This window comes from Podarcis filfolensis (genome assembly GCF_964270895.1).
Source record: "Podarcis filfolensis genome assembly, chromosome: 9".
NCBI lineage: Eukaryota > Metazoa > Chordata > Lepidosauria > Squamata > Lacertidae > Podarcis > Podarcis filfolensis.
In genome coordinates, this window is record NC_139610.1 from 72054047 (window position 1) to 72074230 (window position 20184).

The window sequence follows — 20184 nt, forward strand, 5'->3', positions numbered from 1 at the left end:
GATTCTTGAAATATGGCAACTCTCCTGACACTGTCCTCTCATTCTCCATGCAGCTTGGGTAAGGAGGAAAAACTTTTTGAGAACCCGTAAAGGAAAATAAAATGCTTGGCACCCACTGAGGCTGCTGAACAAAGTCTGTTTCATTAGCTAACAATAGTCTGGCATGCCCACCGGGCACTGGGAGTTGAATTGTCAGATTCTACTTATGATAAAGCCATGCTTTTAAAAGAGACGGGCAAAGGGGGGTGATTATGGGTGGTTTAAAAGAAGGGGACTCACCTACAGACTGAGACCTGGCAAGGGAGAAGGCTCCCATTTCTTTCTAGGGAAGAGGCAAATATATCAGTTTCGGGTTCTCCCCATTTCCCATTCTTCCCATCTTGAATTCAGGTCTCCGTATTTCCTCAGAAAACCGCAAATTCTTTCCTCACGAAAATGCACCTAGTGCATTTAGTGCAATTTTCTCCTAATAAGCAAATCTCTGCATTCAGTTTTGTTTAAGACACATATTTCTGCAAAAAATTGCCCCATTATAATGCATTTCTGTATGTTATTTTTTCACTAATACCTGCACTTTAATGCACACTTTATCCTTGTATATGCATTTCTGTAAACAGCATTTGGAGAACTACATTGTGAAATTCAGAGGCGTGCAAATTTTGAATAATAGGTTCATGCATTGGTATGGGAAGCTCAAATTACGTAGTTTTTCATTAAAATTCAACAAAACCAATTTTCTCCCTCATCCCTATCCCCCCCCCCCCAACTGACATTACTATCATGGGAAATTCTGTGCTAATGAACTTAAAATTTCATGAGCGGAAACTTCCATTCTCACTACTGCAACGAAACTAGAAGGTCCCCAATTCACTCCTAGCGCTGTCACCACTATTTTCTTACTACTGGAAGACCCACCCTGACTTTTGAAGAATGCTATATGAACAGCAGGTGGGATGCGGGTGGCGCTGTGGGTTAGACCACAGAGCCTAGGACTTGCCGACCAGAAGGTCGGCGGTTCGAATCCCCGCGACGGGGTGACCTCCCGTTGCTCAGTCCCTGCTCCTGCCAACCTAGCAGTTTGAAAGCACGTCAAAGTGCAAGTAGATAAAGTACTGCTCCGGCAGGAAGGTAAACGGCGTTTCCGTGCGCTGCTCTGGTTCACCAGAAGTGGCTTAGTCATGCTGGCCAAATGACCCAGAAGCTGTATGACAGCTCCCTTGGCCAATAAAGCGAGATGAGCGCTGCAACCCCAGAGTCGGCCACAACTGGACCTGATGGTCAGGGGTCCCTTTACCTTTATACGAACAGCAGAACCATCATATATGCTTTGTAATTCTTCCCTTGCATTGTGAGGGCTAGCACCTTGCTTGTTTTTTTAAAAAAAGAAAAAAAATCTTAAAGGAACCATGAAGATTATTTGGAACCTGCAGCACAATACTAAAGGCTGAGTTAAAAGATAACATTTTAGGCTCCCGGGACAGAGACTGGAAGCCCTGCTTCTGCATCATTTGTGCAAGAGAGACAGAACTTTCCCATCTTTATTACCGCCCCGTTCTGGTATGTGTTTGTTATGTTTGGCTGAACATGAGCAGGATTTAGTCTACAAAACTCGACTAAGCCAACAGTCAATATTTAACCAGCCCCTCCCTCATGGCTCCAAAAGAGTTTTGGTTTCCTCAGCTGAAAACACGCATTAAGAGAGATTTCGTGCAACTACAAAAGAGGAGACAAAAGAGAACTTCTCCATCATCGACGCTGGTCGAGTTTTCTATTTCCGGGGAGCTGAATCCCAGGTCTTTGTTTAGCCTAATTCCTTTTTCTCCCCATGTTCAAGCGAGGCTGAAAAGAATCTCTTTGTTTGGGTTGGACTGTGGTAAACGGAGATGTCCTTTGCAAATCCTCTTTTTCAAAAAAAAAGAAGAGGTCTACGTACACTCATTGAACTGGTTAATGCTGTAATAAAATGGATGCCCTTGCCCCAGAAGAAATTCTCAAGCTAAGACTGAACTCTCAGGGTGGGGTGAGAGGCCTGGCCCTGTGCCACGAAACAAAGGGACTCCCTTTAGGCCTCCCTCCTCCATCTGGTTTCAACTCTAATTTCTGTCCCAGGTCACAACCTTCAGCAAGCCCAGCCTTCAACTTCCCCTCGATTGGGATGTACTTCCGTTTAGGGCAGTTTTCCCCAAACTTTCTGGGGCGGAGAAGCTGCTGGGTGAGAGCTAGCGTTGTTGTTTAGTTGTGTCCAACTCTTTGTGACCCCATAGACCAGAGCACACCAGGCACTCCTGTCTTCCACTACCTCCCGCAGTTTGGTCAAACTCATGCTGGTAGCTTCAAGAACACTGTCCCACCATCTCGTCCTCTGTCGTCCCCTTCTCCTTGTGCCCTCCATCTTCCCCAACATCAGGGTCTTTTCCAGGGAGTCTTCTCTTCTCATGAGGTGGCCAAAGTCTTGGAACCTCAGCTTCAGGATCTGTCCTTCCAGTGAGCACTCAGGGCTGATTTCCTTCAGAATGGAGAGGTTTGATCTTCTTGCAGTCCATGGGACTCTCAAGAGTCTCCTCCAGCACCAGAATTCAAAAGCATCAATTCTTTGGCGATCAGCCTTCTTTATGGTCCAGCTTTCACCTCTATACATCACTATTGGGAAAACCATAGTTTTCACTATACGGACCTTTGCTGGTAAGGTGATGTCTCTACTTTTTAAGATGCTGCCTAGGTTTGTCATTGCTAGTAGGGTCCACCAATTTTTGTGTGAAGAAGGGTTCAGATCTACCCTTGAAAGAGGACTCTGCATTATCAACATCATCATCTCTTTCAGGTTTTGTTTTCATTTAGATTAGTCTGGGTTTTTTTATTGTATTGCATTATGAAAAAGCTTTAATGAAATCTCATGGAACAGGGGGAGAGGGTCATGCGAGCCAGCCCTCAGTTGGCTAAAGCTGCCAACTATTTGAAAATAGAATTCCATTGAGATAAGAACATGAAATAAGCCCATTTTGGGCCTGGAAGGTTAATCATTAATGCTGTGCTAGGGAGCAGCCGTGTGAGAAATCCCTGGGCATCTTTCCAGTCCCAAAACACACCAGGAGGACTTAATCAGTGCTATTCTAGGGAGAAACTTGTAGTTACCAACAGCAAAGGAGCCCAGTGTGTTCTTGTTTACCCTTCATTCATGGCCATTGGAAGCGTGGAAGTTTGGGAATGTGGACATTTTGGGGGAAGCTTCCGTTCTCAGGCACGGGAGGGTCACAAGAGCGGATAAGTCTGTTGCCACGAAGACTGAGCTCTGCCTCCAGCGTCAGACAGGTGTGTAAAGAAGATATCATTTCACATGCTGCCCTGCTGCATTCATCACATGCACCGCTGTTTCCGTTCTGCTGCAGTTACGCTTCCACCAGAAATCACGCTATTCGCCTTGCATTCCACAGTGGTGAAATCACATTAACTGATATAGTTTACTGTCACGGACTGGTTGGACGCAGAGGAACGGTGGGAGGAACCAGCTGGGGGACCCCCAAGGGAAGGAGGCTGAGAGCCAGGGGATTCGTGGAGAGAGAACGATGAGTGGCCAGAGGGAGAAGAGGGAGATGGCTGGGAAGAGAAGATGTCAAAGCTGAAGAGGTAACAGGGTTTAGTGAGCAGGGAGAGTCAGTGCAAGAGAGAAGTGCAGAATCAGAGGCAGAAGCTGAAGCCAGAGAGAGGGGAGACCGAGAGGAAGAGATGAGTCTGGCTGGGGGAGAGTCATGGATGTCTCCCTATGACAACAAGCTCCCCACAACAAGCTCCCCTACTGCTGTCTCCTAAAACCAGGAGAGGCATGAAAAGGGCGGAGGAGAGGTTGGCTTCACAAAGGCACAGTCTCTGATTGCTTGTTAAAAAACCCCCAGAGAGGGGGCTTAGACATCTGTGGGAAGACGGGGACCTTTAGTCTTGGCAACTGATTTCAGAGATGGAAAGAAGATAAAGTCCCGACCAGAGATGACTGGCTGAAGAAGACTACGCTGAAATGGCAAAATTGACCGGGTAAATCAGAAACCAGGAAGAGAAGAACTTTAAGAAGGAATGGGGAAAAATATAATGTATTATGTAATAATAATAATAATAATAGTAATAATAATAATAATAATAATAATAATAATAATAATAATTTATACCCTGCCCATCTGGCTAGGTTTCCCCAGCCACTCTGGGCGGCTTTCAACAGAATATTAAAATACAATAGTCTATTAAACATTAAAAGCTTCCCTAAACATGGAAGAGAACATTGTAAATAACTAAAAATTTTGGCAGGATTTGAACAATGCTTGTAACATGTGAAAAACTATGGTAAAAATTGATTGAGAAACTAAGAGAAGCAGTTTGTGGAGGGAAAGATTGATAATGGTAACCCTGGAAGAGCAGAGGGGAGTCGAAGGATTCAGGGATGATTTTGATGTTTAATGTTTGAATTTAAATCAGCAATGTCAAACTCAATAAAAATATTTTTTTTTAAAAAAATGCAAAATCCATTTTGGAAAGGCAGCAGCTGAGGCAAAGTGGCAAACGAGGCCTCCGTCTCCTATGGGCGTGGGGAAATGCAAACAAACAAACGGTTGTGAACACAACGCACAGGCTTCTTTTTCTCCCTTTCATCCCAATAATAAGATAATTGTAGGCTTTTCTGTTCTGGAAGACAACATGCCCATTATAGGGGCTGCGTTGCCCATTTGCATAAGTAATCACAAGACAAAGGACAGGCAAGATGGAAAGGGGACTGGCGCTGCAACGAGAAAGGGGACGAACGACAAAGACACATTGCACACAAACAAGAGGGACATCCTTCCATCATCCCAAGGTCCATCCATCAGGCATTATTTAGTATTATGGTATTATCATCATCATCATTATTACTTGACCTTCACCGTAAGGTGACAGGGCGGTTACAGCATTACAAGACAATAGTAAAAACAGTTTTAAACTGCAGTCATTCCCTGGTTCTCGAACGGCTTAGTTGACGAACAAATCGGCTCCCAAACGCCAAAAACCTGGAAGTGTGTGTTCTGATTTGTGAACGTTTTTCGGAAGCCGAACGTCCAACAATGAAATTGAAAAAATCTACATCAGACATTCAAAAACCAACAACCCTGCTATCCCAGCTATCCCAGCCTGGTTGACCCCCTAAAAACTCTGATACCCCATAATTAAATACAATATACTCCCATAGAGACTACCTTACACTGCGTTTAAAACCAAAATCGCATTTGGATAGAAACTGTTTCTCAGGCGGTTCGAGAATCAAGGTTCCACTGTACAGTGGTACCTCGGGTTAAGAACTTAATTTGTTCTGGAGGGCCGTTCTTAACCTGAAACTGTTCTTAACCTGAGGTACCACTTTAGCTAATGGGGCCTCCCGCCGCCGCCACGCGATTTCTGTTCTCATCCTGAAGCAAAGTTCTTAACCCAAGGTACTATTTCTGGGTTAGCGGAGTCTGTAACCTGAAGCGTCTGTAACCCGAGGTACCACTGTACATTGTCAAGAGACAATGGAGTGTGCATCTGGGGGTGAAGTCAAACCGCTGCGTTAGCAACACCGAAGTGAGGTCCTGGGCTGCCCAGATGACAAGACCCCCCTCTCGGCCTCGCTGATTGGGGTCCAAAGGAAAGCAGAGCAAGATTTTGGCACCAACTTAGCTGCAGGAGTTGCTGAAAGGAGGCGTACATGGCGCCATCCAACGGCCTTAAGGACTCCAGTCTGGATTTGGGTAGGGTTTACTGCTCCCCAATATATCCTGCACGAGAGAGGAGGTTTAGGATCAGAGTTTCTATTCTCCTAGATGGGCTCCCTCCCCAGGCTCACAAGCCCCCTCTGCCCCCTCTACATCACATCCAGAAACCATCTTTGTGACCAATGGGCCCACTGGAGAGCCAGCGTGGTGTAGTGGTTAAGAGCGGCAGACTCGTAATCTGGTGAACTGGGTTCGCGTCTCCGCTCCTCCACATACAGCTGCTGGGTGATCTTGGGCTAGTCACACTTCTCTGAAGTCTCTCAGCCCCACTCACCTCACAGAGTGTTTGTTGTGGGGGAGGAAGGGAAAGGAGATTGCTAGTCACTTTGAGACTCCTTCGGGTAGTGATAAAACAGGATATCAAATCCAAACTTTTCTTCTGTCTTTGCTTGCAAGAGAAGTCCCTAACTCTCCGGGGGTTTGAGACCCACTGGCTACCCTCCCCAGGTTTAGCTGACTAGTCGAAGCCGTTTCCCAAGCCACAAACCGAATTTGGACACTGGAAACAAAAGCGGCCAGTATCATAAACTGATCTGCACAATTCCTCATCATTTATTCTGCAGTGAATCCTTCGAACGCAGGTCCTGAAGGGTCAGCAGATATGAAGGCAGAACAGGGTTAGTCAGAAATGAAAGGAAATTATTAGAATAAGGGGAATACCCAAGTTTGCTAAGTGCAATTGAAAAAGAATTTATGAGGGTAATTCACGCCCCCCTCCAAAAAAGTCCAGGGTAATCTTAACATGCTCAATAGCCAAAGAATATTGGGTGGTCAGGTGGAATATTTTGTGGTGGGCCTTATAACTAGTTTGTAAAATTTACTCCGGTTTTCCTAGTCCCAGGAAGCGACAGGAAACTGTGCAGGACAACAAAGTCCTTCCTGGGTGGAAATTGTATTCAACTGGCTGGATTCCAATATTCCAGCTGATGTTGCTCATGCGTTTCCAAGCGTATCTTTCCTTCCAGAAGGGCTGTAAACAGAGGAGGAATACAGAGTGTTCCTCAAAAGACAGATTCATATTTTTTAACTTTGGTACCTGGTAGGTGAGCCTGGCTCCCGTTCCACTTTCATTCGTCACACATACCTGCCTCCACGGCAAACGCCAATTTCCTTGTCGAGCTTTGCTCCACCCTTGCGCTTCTGGGGGACGGCCAAATATATAAGAACACAAATAGCTCTTTGGAACACAATCTGATTGCACCTGCTTAAAAAACAAAGGGCACACACCCGAACGCCCAGGGTCTTGCAGGACGGAGCAGTTTATTTGCAAATCATACCTAATGTAAGAAGGTCAAATCTCCCCACAGTAGCCCCAGCGACCCTGGACGGGGAACGCATTACGGATTTGCTATTAACTTGGCATAAAGAAGCTGAAACGCAGCGTTGCACCTGTCACCTCCTGGTATGCTACTGGCAAAAGAAATTCGACGTGGGAGGGTCCGAAAACACTAGTTATTCATTGGTGGGGATTCAGCCAGAAACTGCAAATGTCAGGCCTTGAAACCAGTTTGAAAGCCGTGATTTTTAAGGCAGCCTTCGCTCAGCTGCTGCCCTCCAGCTTCTTTTCGACTATAATTCCCATCAGTCCCCAAAGCTTCTCTGGTTTGGCTTCACCCCTTGAGGCACACTCCATTGTTTCTCGAGATAGACGGGTGCCAACATTGACTAGCATGGGCCTTGATAACTTATAGGGATGCAGGTGGCGCTGTGGGTTAAACCACAGAGCCTAGGACTTGCCGATCAGAAGGCTGGCGGTTCGAATCCCTGTGACGGGGTGAGCTCCTGTTGCTCAGTCCCTGCTCCTGCCAACCTAGCAGTTCAAAAGCACGTGAAAGTGCAAGTAGATAAATAGGTACCACTCCGGCAGGAAGGTAAAGGGCGTTTCCGTGCGCTGCTCTGGTTCCCCAGAAGCGGCTTAGTCATGACCCGGAAGCTGTACGCCGGCTCCCTCGGCCAATAAAGTGAGATGAGCGCCACAACCCCAGAGTTGGCCACGACTGGACCTAACAGTCAGGGGTCCCTTTACCTTTTTACCTGGTTATTTTGTTCAGAGATTTCTGCATTTTCAGGGTGTAAAAGAAAGATAAATAAACCAAGCAACTATTATTATTATTATTATTATTATTATTATTAAAATCACAGCCTGCAACCTGAACCTGTTACGCAAACTGAGCAAGTCGGCATTCATGTCCTTATTTTACCATGCAAATCAGGCTTCTGGCAGAATTTTGCAAATGAAAGCCAAGGAGTGCGGCACAATCTCTTGAATATCGGTGCCGTACACATCTATTTGCATAAATGCAAAACTGCCTTAACAGCCTGGCAGTTCCAGCCCAGCCCTGCGAGAAATCTCGCCAGCCAAAGTCTCTTGCAAATATCCTGCTTCTTGGGTTCTTTTTTTGCTCAACCGGGGGAGGCTTGGGTTCGAACCTGGGATTTTATGAGAGCGTGTGCCTCTGCTGCTGAGCTCTGAGCTATCCCTGAGATGGTAAACGATGGTGGATTTAGAAACACAGAAAACTGCCACTATGGCTGGTCAGATTATTTGCCCATCTCAGCCCCAGCAAGCCAGGCTCCCAGGGTGCATGGGAGTTGTAATTCAACATCTGGAGGGCTAAAGGTTCCCCACTCTTGATTCTAATCCTATCCATGGAGGCTGGTCCATTAGGCTGAACTGCTTGCTGCCCCAGGAACCTCAGTCCGCCCCCACCTGTGTGACGCCAGGCAAGGGGTGGCTCTGCCCGCCAATGGGTCTGGCTCCAACTTCTCTTGGTCTCCTTGCCCACCAGTTGCAATGGGCACCAGTCCCTACTGGGAGAAAAGCAATGACAAACCTAGGCAGCATCTTAAAAAGCAGAGACATCACCTTGCCAACAAAGGTCAGGATAGTTAAAGCTCTGGTTTTCCCAGTAGTGATGTATGGAAGTGAGAGCTGGACCATCAAGAAGGCTGATCACCAAAGAATTGATGCTTTTGAATTCTGGTGCTGGAGGAGACTTTTGAGAGTCCCATGGACTGCAAGAAGATCAAACCTCTCCATTCTGAAGGAAATCAGCCCTGAGTGCTCACTGGAAGGACAGATCCTGAAGCTGAGGCTCCAAGACTTTGGCCAACTCATGAGAAGACTCGACTCCCTGGAAAAGACCCTGATGTTGGGAAAGATGGAGGGCACAAGGAGAAGGGGACGACAGAGGAAGAGATGGGACAGTGTTCTCGAAGCTACCAGCATGAGTTTGACCAAACTGTGGGAGGCAGTGGAAGACAGGAGTGCCTGGCGTGCTCTGGTCCATGGGGTCACAAAGAGTTGGACACAACTAAACAACTAAACAACAATAAGGAAAAGCAGGACATTCCGGAATCAAATCAGAAACCGAGACGGCTTCTGGAAATCCAGGACTGTCCCTGGAAAACAGGAACACTGTGAGGGTCTGGTGGTTGAAGTCGAACCTGGGTTGTTCTGCAGGCCCCATGAGCATCTGTTCTGCTCCTGTAGCAAAAAATACCTTTCCTCTGTTTTGTACACAACCCATCATTGCTCCTGATGCAATTGTTTATCTCGTTGCACCATTCCCCCTGGGAATAGCTCTCCCTCTCCTTTCAAGCAAAGGTATTCTATGGGGTATAAGCAAAGCTGACCAATTATTCCACTCCAAAGCCACAGAAGCAGTTTCGTCCCCAGAACCAACCACCCTTTCAAACAAGCGGTGCCCCTCAAATAGCCCCATTCCATGCTCACGATGTAAACATACAGAACTGGAAATACACTCCCCCTCTTCAAAAACTGCAGATTGATCTGCTAAAGTCTATCTAAGGGTCCTTAAAAATCAAAATAAACCAGTCTCCTAAAATAGTAATGTAAGGATGTAAGTTGAACCCTGCTGGATCTGACCAGGTTACCGCAGCCACTCTGGGCGGCTTCCAACAAATTAAAACATCAAACAGAGTAAAACATCAAACATTAAAAACTTTCCTGTACAGGTATCCTGGTCCCAGGCCATACTGGGATTTAAATACCGAATCTTGAAAGCTAAATTGAAGGCAGTATAACCCTTTGAAAAACGGGTGCAGTCAATTCCAGTTGCCACCATGCTCTGGACTAGCTAATGTTTCTGAACACTTTTCAAAGGCAGTCTCTTGAACACAGAACCTCATCAAGCCCCTTTTAAAAAAATTCTGCCTTCGGAAGTCAAAACAGATCTTTCCAGCAGCTTTTAAGGGAATCCAGGCCCAAACTTAACAGGTGTGCAGCTTGGGCCAAACACATCCCACAATCTAAAGAGAACTGCCCCCGCAACTAAGGCGCAGTCTCAAGCGTTGGAACTAACACTGGTGAAGTGTGTATGTGTGAATCTGCCAACAACTGTGCCAGTGGCAGCTCTCGACAATTTGCTTGTGCTAGCATGCAGGCAAAGTTTAGGGGGGTCCCCTGATCCTCAGACCCCAATTCTCACAAATGGGAGGGTTGGGTTGCCAGCTTCTCAGGGGAAGCAGAGCTCCCATGCCTTTAACTGCTCCACAAAAAGCAGAGGTTCGGCGGGACAACGGGCACACCATGACAGCAACCGCTTCGCTCGCTCAGTCCAAACCTGCCATGCAGTTTTCAAAGACCTGGGAGTTCTGCGGGAGAACCAACCTGGCAGCCCTACTCACAAGGCAGAGGCTATATCACCCCTGCCAGAACTCAAACCCGGCCTGATTAGATGCCGAGTGGGCAAAGTCCAGCCCTGCAATCTGCTCTGAGCAAAGGAATGAAAAGCAGAGTGTTAGATGAGCGAGGAGACATCATGCAAAGCCACTTACTCAAGAGGAGGTGCAAACTCCCCCAGCACATTTGCTGCAAACAGCACCTCTGGGTGCAAAAAGGAGGCGAGTGAGATTTTCTGCAGGAAAAGCAGCAGATCAGAGCAGACAGCCCTGGCGACGGCTTGTATTTATTATTACATTTTTTTAAAGTATTCCCCCCCACCAAAGGGCTGCTGGAAGCAGCTTACAGATGTCAAAGCAACATGATCCTGGTTTTCTAAAACTGGGACAGGAACACTTTTCCAGCTCAAGGGCCACTTCCCATTCTTAGCAACCTTCTGGGGGCCACATTCCAGCAGTGGGAGCTGCCAGAGAAAAAATGCGGGTGAGTAGCGGGTGCGAATTTTGCCACTGTACACTAGGTTTGTTGCTACACCTTCACTCACCCCCAGCCCTCTGTCCTCTATCCAAGCAAGCAAAAGGCATTGCCATATTCCAGACATGCAAAAAACTCAGTCGGCAGAGCCTAGACTCTTAATTTCAGGTTCATGGGTTCGAACCCCACGTTGGGCAAAAGATTCCTGCATTGCAGGGGTTGGACTTGACGACCCTCGTGGCCCCTTCTGATTCCATGAATCGAGGAGGGTGCAAAGCATAGTTGGTAAAAGGGCTGCTGCTCAGGAGGGGGCGTATGACCTGGGGAGAGTCCCCGGGGGCCAGACGGAGATATCTCGAGGGCCACTGGGTCTGAGATTTCCCCCTCCGCACTCCAAACCTATCGGTGGAGGGGCTTGGAAACAAACCGCAAAAACGCAATTCCAGTGGGAAAAGGAAGGGAAAGGGTCAGAGATTCCGGCTCAAATTCTAATGCAGCAGCAACAGAATATCTGCTCTGCACCTGCGGACAGAAACCCACCTGTCTAAAGACTCCTTCCTCAGCCAGCAAGGACAGAGCTGGCTTCTCAGTTTGTCTGCCCAGCCTGGGCAGGTCCTGCCTTATTCAAAAGAGGGGAGTTTCAGGTTACCCTGCAAAGGGAGGTGGGCGGGAAGCAAAGTTCCTTCTTTTCTTTTTTTTAAAGGAGTCTTTTTTAAAACCAGGAATTCCTCAGGTCATTTACCCCCACGCTCCAGGAGAGGCTGGCTCCCATGCTCCCTGCGGATCCTGGCCCTCGCTGGGCTCTAAGCTGCTTCCTCGCCTGCAGGGACTTCTGGAGAAAAAACTAAAATTAATACCTGCCGCAAACAAACCCATCACCTGTTGCCAACCTTTGTTCCCTCCGATTGGCCGATACCAGGAAGCGCTCGCCTGCCAAGTTCCATTAACTCTTCCCAGGCGAGACGGCAACTTGCCCTGACCTGCCTTAGTAAACTTTAGGAACAGAATCGTAGAATTGTGGAGCTGCGAGGGTCCACGAGGGTCATCTAGTCCAACCCCTTGCAATGCAGGATTTATTTGTTGGTTCTCGAACCTACAACTCTGAGATTAAGAGTCGCAGGCTCTATCAACTTTGAGAACAGCAAAAGCAGCTGGGAAGAAAAAAGAGGCGTTCAGGGATATTTTTCTTAAAAAATAATTGTATAATTATTGTGTGTCCTCGTTTTTCAGTTTGATCCTTTGACGTGGTTTTGTACGTTTGGTGGTATTTTATGCATGACTTGCCATTATTTTTATTGATTATAGTTTAGTAATTATTTATTGTAATGATTAAGTGTAAATGGTTTAATAATTATTTGCTGATATTTAACTTTGCTGCTTACTATTAGACTCTAATCAATTACTGAATATTGCTTTATTTGATATAAATTGTTTTTATTATGACTTTTTGTACTGGATCAGATTGTGTGATCTTTGCTGTCCATTTTTTTATTTCTTCAGCTTGCAAACCGCCTTGTGTACAATAATATAGAAAGGAGTTATACAAATTAAAAGTGAGATGAAATGAAAACTGCTTAAACTGAGGTCGGTGAGAACAGAGGCAAACCTCCCGGATTTTATTTTTCTTTCTTTCTTTTGGCTGGGATAGCTCGATTGGTAGAGCACGAGACTCTTCATTTTCCAGGGTCGTGGGTTCGAGCCACGAGCTGGGTGAAAAATTCTGCATTGCGAGGTGTTGGACTAGATGACCCCAATAAACACATTTTGTTTTTTGTTCTCAGCTCTAAGACACAAAGAAAAGCAATGTCAAACCTAGACAGCATCTTAAAAAGCAGAGACATCACCTTGCCAACAAAGGTCCGTATAGTTAAAGCTATGGTTTTCCCAGTAGTGATGTATGGAAGTGAAAGCTGGACCATAAAGAAAGCTGATCGCCAAAGAATTGATGCTTTTGAATTCTGGTGCTGGAGGAGACTCTTGAGAGTCCCATGGACTGCAAGAAGATCAAACCTCTCCATTCTGAAGGAAATCAGCCCTGAGTGCTCACTGGAAGGACAGATCCTGAAGCTGAGGCTCCAAGACTTTGGCCACCTCGTGAGAAGAGAAGACTCCCTGGAAAAGACCCTGATGTTGGGAAATATGGAGGTGCAAGGAGAAGGGGACGACGGAGGGCGAGATGGTGGGACAGTGTTCTCAAAGCTACCAGCATGAGTTTGACCAAACTGCGGGAGGCAGTGGAAGGCAGGAGTGCCTGGCGTTCTCTGGTCCATGGGGTCACGAAGAGTCGGACACAACTAAACAACAACAATATGACACAATGTGATCGTACGTATTTATATCCTCGTTACAACAAACACAGCAAAATATAACCTATTCAGAAGAAACCAGGTACTGCAATTACATCTCAGGAACATAGGAAATGGCCTTGTAAAAAGTCAGATTATTTGTCTATCCAAAGTGGGGCCTTCCAGATGTTTTGGGCTACAGCTCTCAGCATCCCTGGACAGCATGGCGTGGGGGGGAAATCCAGACTCGAACCTTCACTCAGCCACAAAGCTTACCTGGTGACCATGGACCAGCCTAACCTACCTCGCAGGATCGTTGTAAGGACAAAAACAGCGGGAGGAGACTCAATGCCCTCAGAATACTGACTGACTATGGGGACGGGAAATGGCAACCAGGTGGTGGTGGAGAGAATTGGAGATAAAAAGGTGAAGGAAGAAATCCACCAATATAAATAGGGTGAACTGAACCACCTTACTGTCTGGATGGGTGATGTTTGCCCTTTTTATTTTATTTTTTAAAAATTTTATTTATGTTTTTCAGGTTTATACATGTCACTAATTTTACAATCATTTTAACATTTCAAAACTTGACTTTCCACCAAGTTAAGTTAAGCTAAGCTAAGCAGATATATAAGATTGAATGTTTAATTATTAAGATACAAAATTACAATCTCAATAATAAAAGTTACAAAATAATAACAAGGAAGTCATGTACAGGTGGAGGGAAGACACAGGGCAAGAAATAAGAAATGAATAAATGTTGGTACATAATGAAATGTGAAAATGTGAATTTACGAATGTAATGTATATGTATCAATATGTAAAGATTTCATATATGTATTGCAACATTAATAATAAATAAATTGCAAAAAAAAACCTTGACTTCCTTCCCCCTCTTTCTGCGGTTCCTTAAATTTATTTTTAATATCTTCTGCATATCCAAATTAACTTAATTTGCCTATTTATTTGTCTACTTTAAATCTAGACCCTTATAAAACTGCAGGTTATTACAATAGTCCTGCCAATGTTCTTATCTGTTTGCAAATTATCTGTAAATATTCAACAAACCATTTTCATCCTTTTATAAAAAGTTTGTTATCTTGATTTCTTATTCTTCTCCTGAGTTTTGCCATTTCTGCATATTCCATAAGTATTTTTATCCATTCTGCTCTTTTTTTTTTAAATGGTCTGCCAGGTTTGAAGTAAGAGCTGCCCATCAAAATCAATGAGGAAGACCAATATATTCGAATCATAGAATCTTGGAGTTGGAAAAGACCCAAAGGTCATCTAGCCCAACCCCTACAACGCAGGACTCTCAGCTAAAGCATCCATGACAGATGACCACCCAACCTCTGCATAAAAAACCTCCAGTGAAGGAGAGTCCCCCACTTTCTGAGGGAGACCATTCCACTGTCAAACAGCTCTTAATGTCAGAAAGTTATTCCTGATTTTGAAATCTCCTTTCTTGTAACTTGAAGCCATTGGTTTGAGTCCTACCCTCTAGAGCAGGAGAAAACAAGTCCGCTCCATCTTCCATGTGACAGTCCTTGAGATATTAAAAGATGGCTCTCATATCTCCTCTTTTCCAGGCTAAATATACCCAATTCCTTCAACCGTTCCTCATAAGGCTTGGTTTCCAGACCCTTGATCATCTTGGTTGCTCTCCTCTGCACCTCCTTCTTAAACTGTGGCGCCCAGAACTAGACACAGCATTCCAGGTGTGGTCTGACTAAGGCAGAATACAGCAGGACTATTACTAACCTTGATCTGGACACCAGACTTCTGTGGATGCAGCCTAGAATAGCAGTAGCTTTTTTTGTTGCTGCTGCATCACCCTGTTGACTCATGTTTAGTTTGTGGTCCACCAAGACCCCTAGACCCCTTTCACACAAACTACTGGCAAGCCAGGCATCCCCTATGTTACATTTGTGCATCTGATTATGCCTGCCTTACATTTGAAATTCATTTGGTTAGTTTGGGCCCCATTCCCCAATCTGTTCAGGTCATTTTGAATCTCGATTAACCAGTTTTAAATTAAATGTTGTATTCATTGAGTGTCATGTATATACTGCACATGTGTATTCAGAGAAGCTTAGAATCATAGAATTGTAGAGTTGGAGGGGACCACAAGGGTCATCTAGCCCAACCCCCTGCAATGCGGGAATCTCAGCTAAACCTCCAACTCTATACCAGCCATGGCAAATGGCCGCCCAACCTCTGCTTAAAAATCTCTGAAGGAGAACCCACCACCTCTCATGGGAGACCGTTCTACTGTCAAACAGCTCTGCCTTTCGGAAAGTTTTCCCCGGTTCTCAGGGAGAAACCATTTTCAACAAAGCTCAGCATTGGAAGTGAGCAGCTGTTCTGAGGCAGCACCGGATGTTGAAATTTTGTGCCCCTAACAATTTTGTGCCCCGGGGCAACCGCCTCTGTGCTACGCCACTGGAACCTGGCACCTTCTAAATGCCTGCTCGATAAGAAGAAGAAGAGAAGAAGAAGAAGAGTTTAGATTTGATATCCCGCTTTATCACTCCCTTTAAGGAGTCTCAAAGTGGCTAACATTCTCCTTTCCCTTCCTCCCCCACGACAAACACTCTGTGAGGTGAGTGGGGCTGAGAGACTTCAGAGAAGTGTGACTGGCCCAAGGTCACCCAGCAGTTGCATGTGGAGGAGCAGAGACGCGAACCAGGTTCACCAGATTACGAGACTACCGCTCTTAACCACTACACCACACTGGCTCTCTAAGCGCCTGGCACACTAAGATGGGAGGGCCTGGGGCTTTCTGTTTTGTTTCCCTCCTCCATCCTGAGATCTCCACATTTGCACCAAGCTAGCTTGGGCACACAGCACTCGATGCAAGAAGCAACTGGCTTTCTCCTTTTGGAAAGGGCTTCCCTGCACCTGGGAGACCAGTTGACCTATTAAACTTGGGCAGGAGGCAATCTTTTGATCACCCGTGGAAACTAGGTCAATGTCGGCGTCCGCCAGCAGCCCGCAGTTAACCAAAAGGTACCTGCTGGAGAACTTGAGTCTCGAGGCTTAATTTCGTACCGGAGCGCCAGAGTGCAGATGCCCATTTTAAGACTCCCCACAGGACGGGCGTTTCGCCACAAGCCCATTTTCCCGCCGTTTGGAAACAGAACACCTTGTGCCCCTTTACGCACCGCATACGTTTTCGGCAAGTGTGCAACCGTTAGGAAAGCTTGTGGCGGTCAACACGCATGGGTGCGCTTTTCGAATACAGATCCCTAGGCTGTGAATAATTTAATGCTGCGGGCTGCGGACCATGTGAAATTGCAGGCGTTTGCAGAGGGAGAGAGGTGGGAACCAAAACAGCCTGCTTTCAAATTTTCTTGCAAACGCACGTTGGTCTGAACGCCAACAGTCCAGGAAACATGTAGAATCATAGATTTGTAGAGTTGGAAGGGAACCCCAAGGGTCATCAAGTCCAACCCCCTGCAGTGCAGGAATCTTGCCCACAGCTAAGCGGTAAAACTTTTTAGGCGTTCATGGTGCCGAAGTAGTAAGTGAATCGCAACGTAGGACAGTGATCCCGGATAATCTGACTGTTTTGCAGGAATCTTCTTCAGCACAACCCATAGATTGGAAAAATGCACAAGGAGCAGTGGTCATGAGAATATGTTTTTTTAAAAAAAGTTTTACCGCTTAGCCCACAGGATAGCATCTATTACTTTGTTTCAACCATAGACTTATTATACGAACTTTCAAAGATTGACAGGTGTGTGTTCATTTGATTTCAAATATATTAGAGAATTTACAAGTGTATACATTTTGTTTTTGTTGCACTAAATCATGTATATTATGCAAAAAGAATTGCAGTGCCATCAAGTATACTGGTCTTCGTGTTACTTGTATTGGTTGTTGTGTTAAGTTTGCAACACAAGGGTTTGTTCTGTGTTTACTTTCTAGGCTTGGAAAGTCTGAGAATGGAAGTCAAGTCTTATCTCTTCCTCTCTCTCTCTCTCTCTCGGAGGAGAAGTGAGAGGATGCCATGGCTGCTTTGTCCTGTATATATTACCGTATTTTTCGCTCCACTGGACGCACCGGACCATAGGAGGGGGAGAACAGGGAAAAAATTTTTTTTCTTGTTCTCCCCCTCTAAAACAAGGTGCGTTCAAGGTACATTCACCAGAGCTTGTGGGGCTGGCGGTGGGGGGAAGCGCTGCTTTCCCCCACCGCCAGCCTCAAAGATCCCTGAAGCCTTTGGAGCGCAGCGCCCCACTGCCCCGCAGAGGCTTTGCGCGCAGCCATCCCCAAGCTAGAGCAGCAAGACGGAGCCCTCCGTCTCGCTGTGCTGGCTTGGGAACAGCCTTGCCAGCCTCTGCAGGACAGCGGGGTGAAGGCACCCCGCTGCCCTGGAGAGGCTTTGCGCGCAGCCATCCCCAAGCTAGAACAGCGAGACGGAGCGCTCCTCAGTGCTCCGTCTTCCTGTTCTGGCTTTGGGCTTAGCGGCGCAGCCTGCATTCACTCTATAGGACGCACACACATTTCCCCTTAATTTTTGGAGGGGAAAATGTGCGTCCTATAGAACGGAACATACGGTACTTTAAATATATATACACTTAGAATGCTACACTCACACTCCACAATCATTTCTGCTATACAGTGGTGCCTCGCAAGACGAAATTAATTCGTTCCACAAGTTTTTTCTTCTTGCGAGTTTTTCGTCTTGCGAAGCACGGTTTCCCATAGGAATGCATTGAAAATCAATTAATGCGTTCCTATGGAGACCGCTTGCCAGGCTGGCGGTGCGGAGAAGGGCTTTTCTCCCCGCCGCAAGCCTTCAGGACAGGTACGGGAACAGAGGGGAAGGCGCGCAGCGCTTCTCCTCTGTTCCCGGGGCTTGCGGTGGGAGGAGGGTTTTTCCTCCCCACCGCCAACATTCAGAACAGCATTCTGAATGTTGGCAGTGGGAAGGAAAACCCTCCTCCCACCGCAAGTCTTCAGGAGAGCCATCCGAAGGCTGGCGCGGGGAGAAGGTCTCTCCGTCCCACCGCCAGCCTTCGGAGGAGCCTTCCGAAGGCTGGCGGCGGGAGGAGGTCTCTCCGCCCCACCGCCAGCCTTCGGAGGAGCCTTCCGAAGGCTGGCGGCGGGAGGAGGTCTCTCCGCCCCACCGCCAGCCTTCGGAGGAGCCTTCCGAAGGCTGGCGGGAAGACGCGCTGCGCTTCCCCGCTGTCCTGGAGATTTCCCTATGGGCTTTCGTCTTGCGAAGGAAGCCCATAGGGAAATTCGTTTTGCGAAGCGCCTCCAAAACGGAAAACCCTTTCGTCTAGCGGGTTTTTCGTCTTGCGAGGCGTTCGTCTTGCAGGGCACCACTGTACTCTGCTGATAGAGTGTGCACATGTCGTGTCTCTGGTGCGCACTGGGACTGATTTATGAACGCCCCGGGCTGCGCTTCACCAGGAAGACACCCGGAGAGGTCTGTCTCATTCCGGGGGCTGTGTGTGCCCCCCAGGTGTGTTCCAACAGTCTCCTCCCTCCTGCTGCGACCAGCTCTCACCCCCTTGGTCTCCCAGAAGGTATGAAAAGGGCGAAGCAAAGAGAGACAAGACAACGGAGCCTTAGGCTGCTGGGGAAGAAACTGGGGGGGGGGAGCCTTAGAGAACGGAAGAAAGGTGTGGGGACCTTCAATCCACGCAACTGCCTTCTTGGGGCAAGACCCACTGGGAAGAGTTGCTGTGATCGCTAGGCCTGCGCTGTTTTGGTTGCTTTGAATAAAGAGGGGTTTTTTTTATTATTGCTCACCTACACTTGACTGTGGCTTCTGACATCAGCTGTGCAAAAATGCATCCGAATGATTAAACTGCATTTTATGCACACAGCAGTTAAAACCCAAGCTAAAATTGTATTGTGTGAGCGTTGTTGTTTAGTCATTTAGTCGTGTCCGACTCTTCGTGACCCCCTGGACCAGAGCACGCCAGGCACTCCTGTCTTCCACTGCCCCCCGCAGTTTGGTCAAACTCATGCTGGTAGCTTCGAGAACACTGTCCCACCATCTCATCCTCTGTCGTCCCCTTCTCCTTGTGCCCTCCGTCTTTCTCAACATCAGGGTCTTTTCCAGGGAGTCTTCTCATGAGGTGGCCAAAAATGAGCGTCTGAAGAAAAAATGCACGGCAATGTGTATATTGGGAGAAATTCGCTGGTGAACGTCTTTTTTTAAAATAAAAATAAAAATCCACAGTGATGTGGAAATGTGGAGAACTAAATTTAAGACTAGAAAAATGTGAAACAGAGAAACCAAAACTGACGGAGTCACCCAGCCCTGGCGTCACTCTAACCCAGGGGTAGTCAACCTTTTTATACCTACCGCCCACTAATGCATCTTTCTTGATGGTAAAATTTCCTTACTGCCCACCAGTGCTCGACAGAAGAATGATTCAGCTTGTGCCGTAGAACCCTGGACCGCCCACCCAGAATCCTGAAACGCCCACTGGTGGGCGGTAGGGACCAGGTTGACGACCCCTGATCTAACCATTAGCACATTCAACGCTGCAGCCCTATTCCTGGCTTTGCGCCTTCGTTTTTGCACAAGGGATGGAACTCATGCACACTGACGGCTTTCCAACGGTGTCCAGAAAAACTCCGGCATCCCTAAGAAGCTTGCAGCTCCCTGGTGAGATGATCAGTATCAGCAGATAAGCTTCCTTGCGAGAGCACTTGCCCTTTCCTGCTGATTTTCCCTTGCAGGGCGCCAATGTAGGGCAGAGTCGATTATGGTCATCTAAGGGTAGGGATGAGCAGGAGATCTGGCTGCGTTTGCAATCACAGAAGCAAAACACACACGGAAACCTAGCTGGGTCCTTCAAAATTCGCACTTCTCCGAAATTTGCAGTGCAGTTCTGGAAAACAGCAGCAAGCCTAGAAGGAGCCCATTGTATAAAAGAAGTTTCATATAAGAATGGGGGACTTGTACGGTCGACTTCCGAAACATCCTGCAACCTGAAGTCAGGGGAGCGAACGTAGAAAAAACACCTTGGAACTGCCCAAACTT

General features: G+C 46.9%; 1 protein-coding gene across 6 annotated transcripts in view; it reads right to left on the reverse strand.

Moving 5' to 3' along the window:
* The window catches only part of LZTS3 (leucine zipper tumor suppressor family member 3), a 67121-nt gene that overhangs the window by 28387 nt on the left and 18550 nt on the right, over nt 1–20184 (reverse strand). Inside the window, exon 1 of one of the 6 annotated variants that reach the window (XM_083571311.1) lies at nt 11630–11729. The exons of 3 other annotated variants lie outside the window; for them this stretch is intronic. The gene's annotated coding sequence lies outside the window, so the exon portion shown is untranslated. Of the gene's footprint in view, nt 1–11427; nt 11730–20184 lie in introns of those variants that run through there. 2 more of the 6 variants (XM_083571314.1, XM_083571312.1) reach the window with 2 other exon arrangements.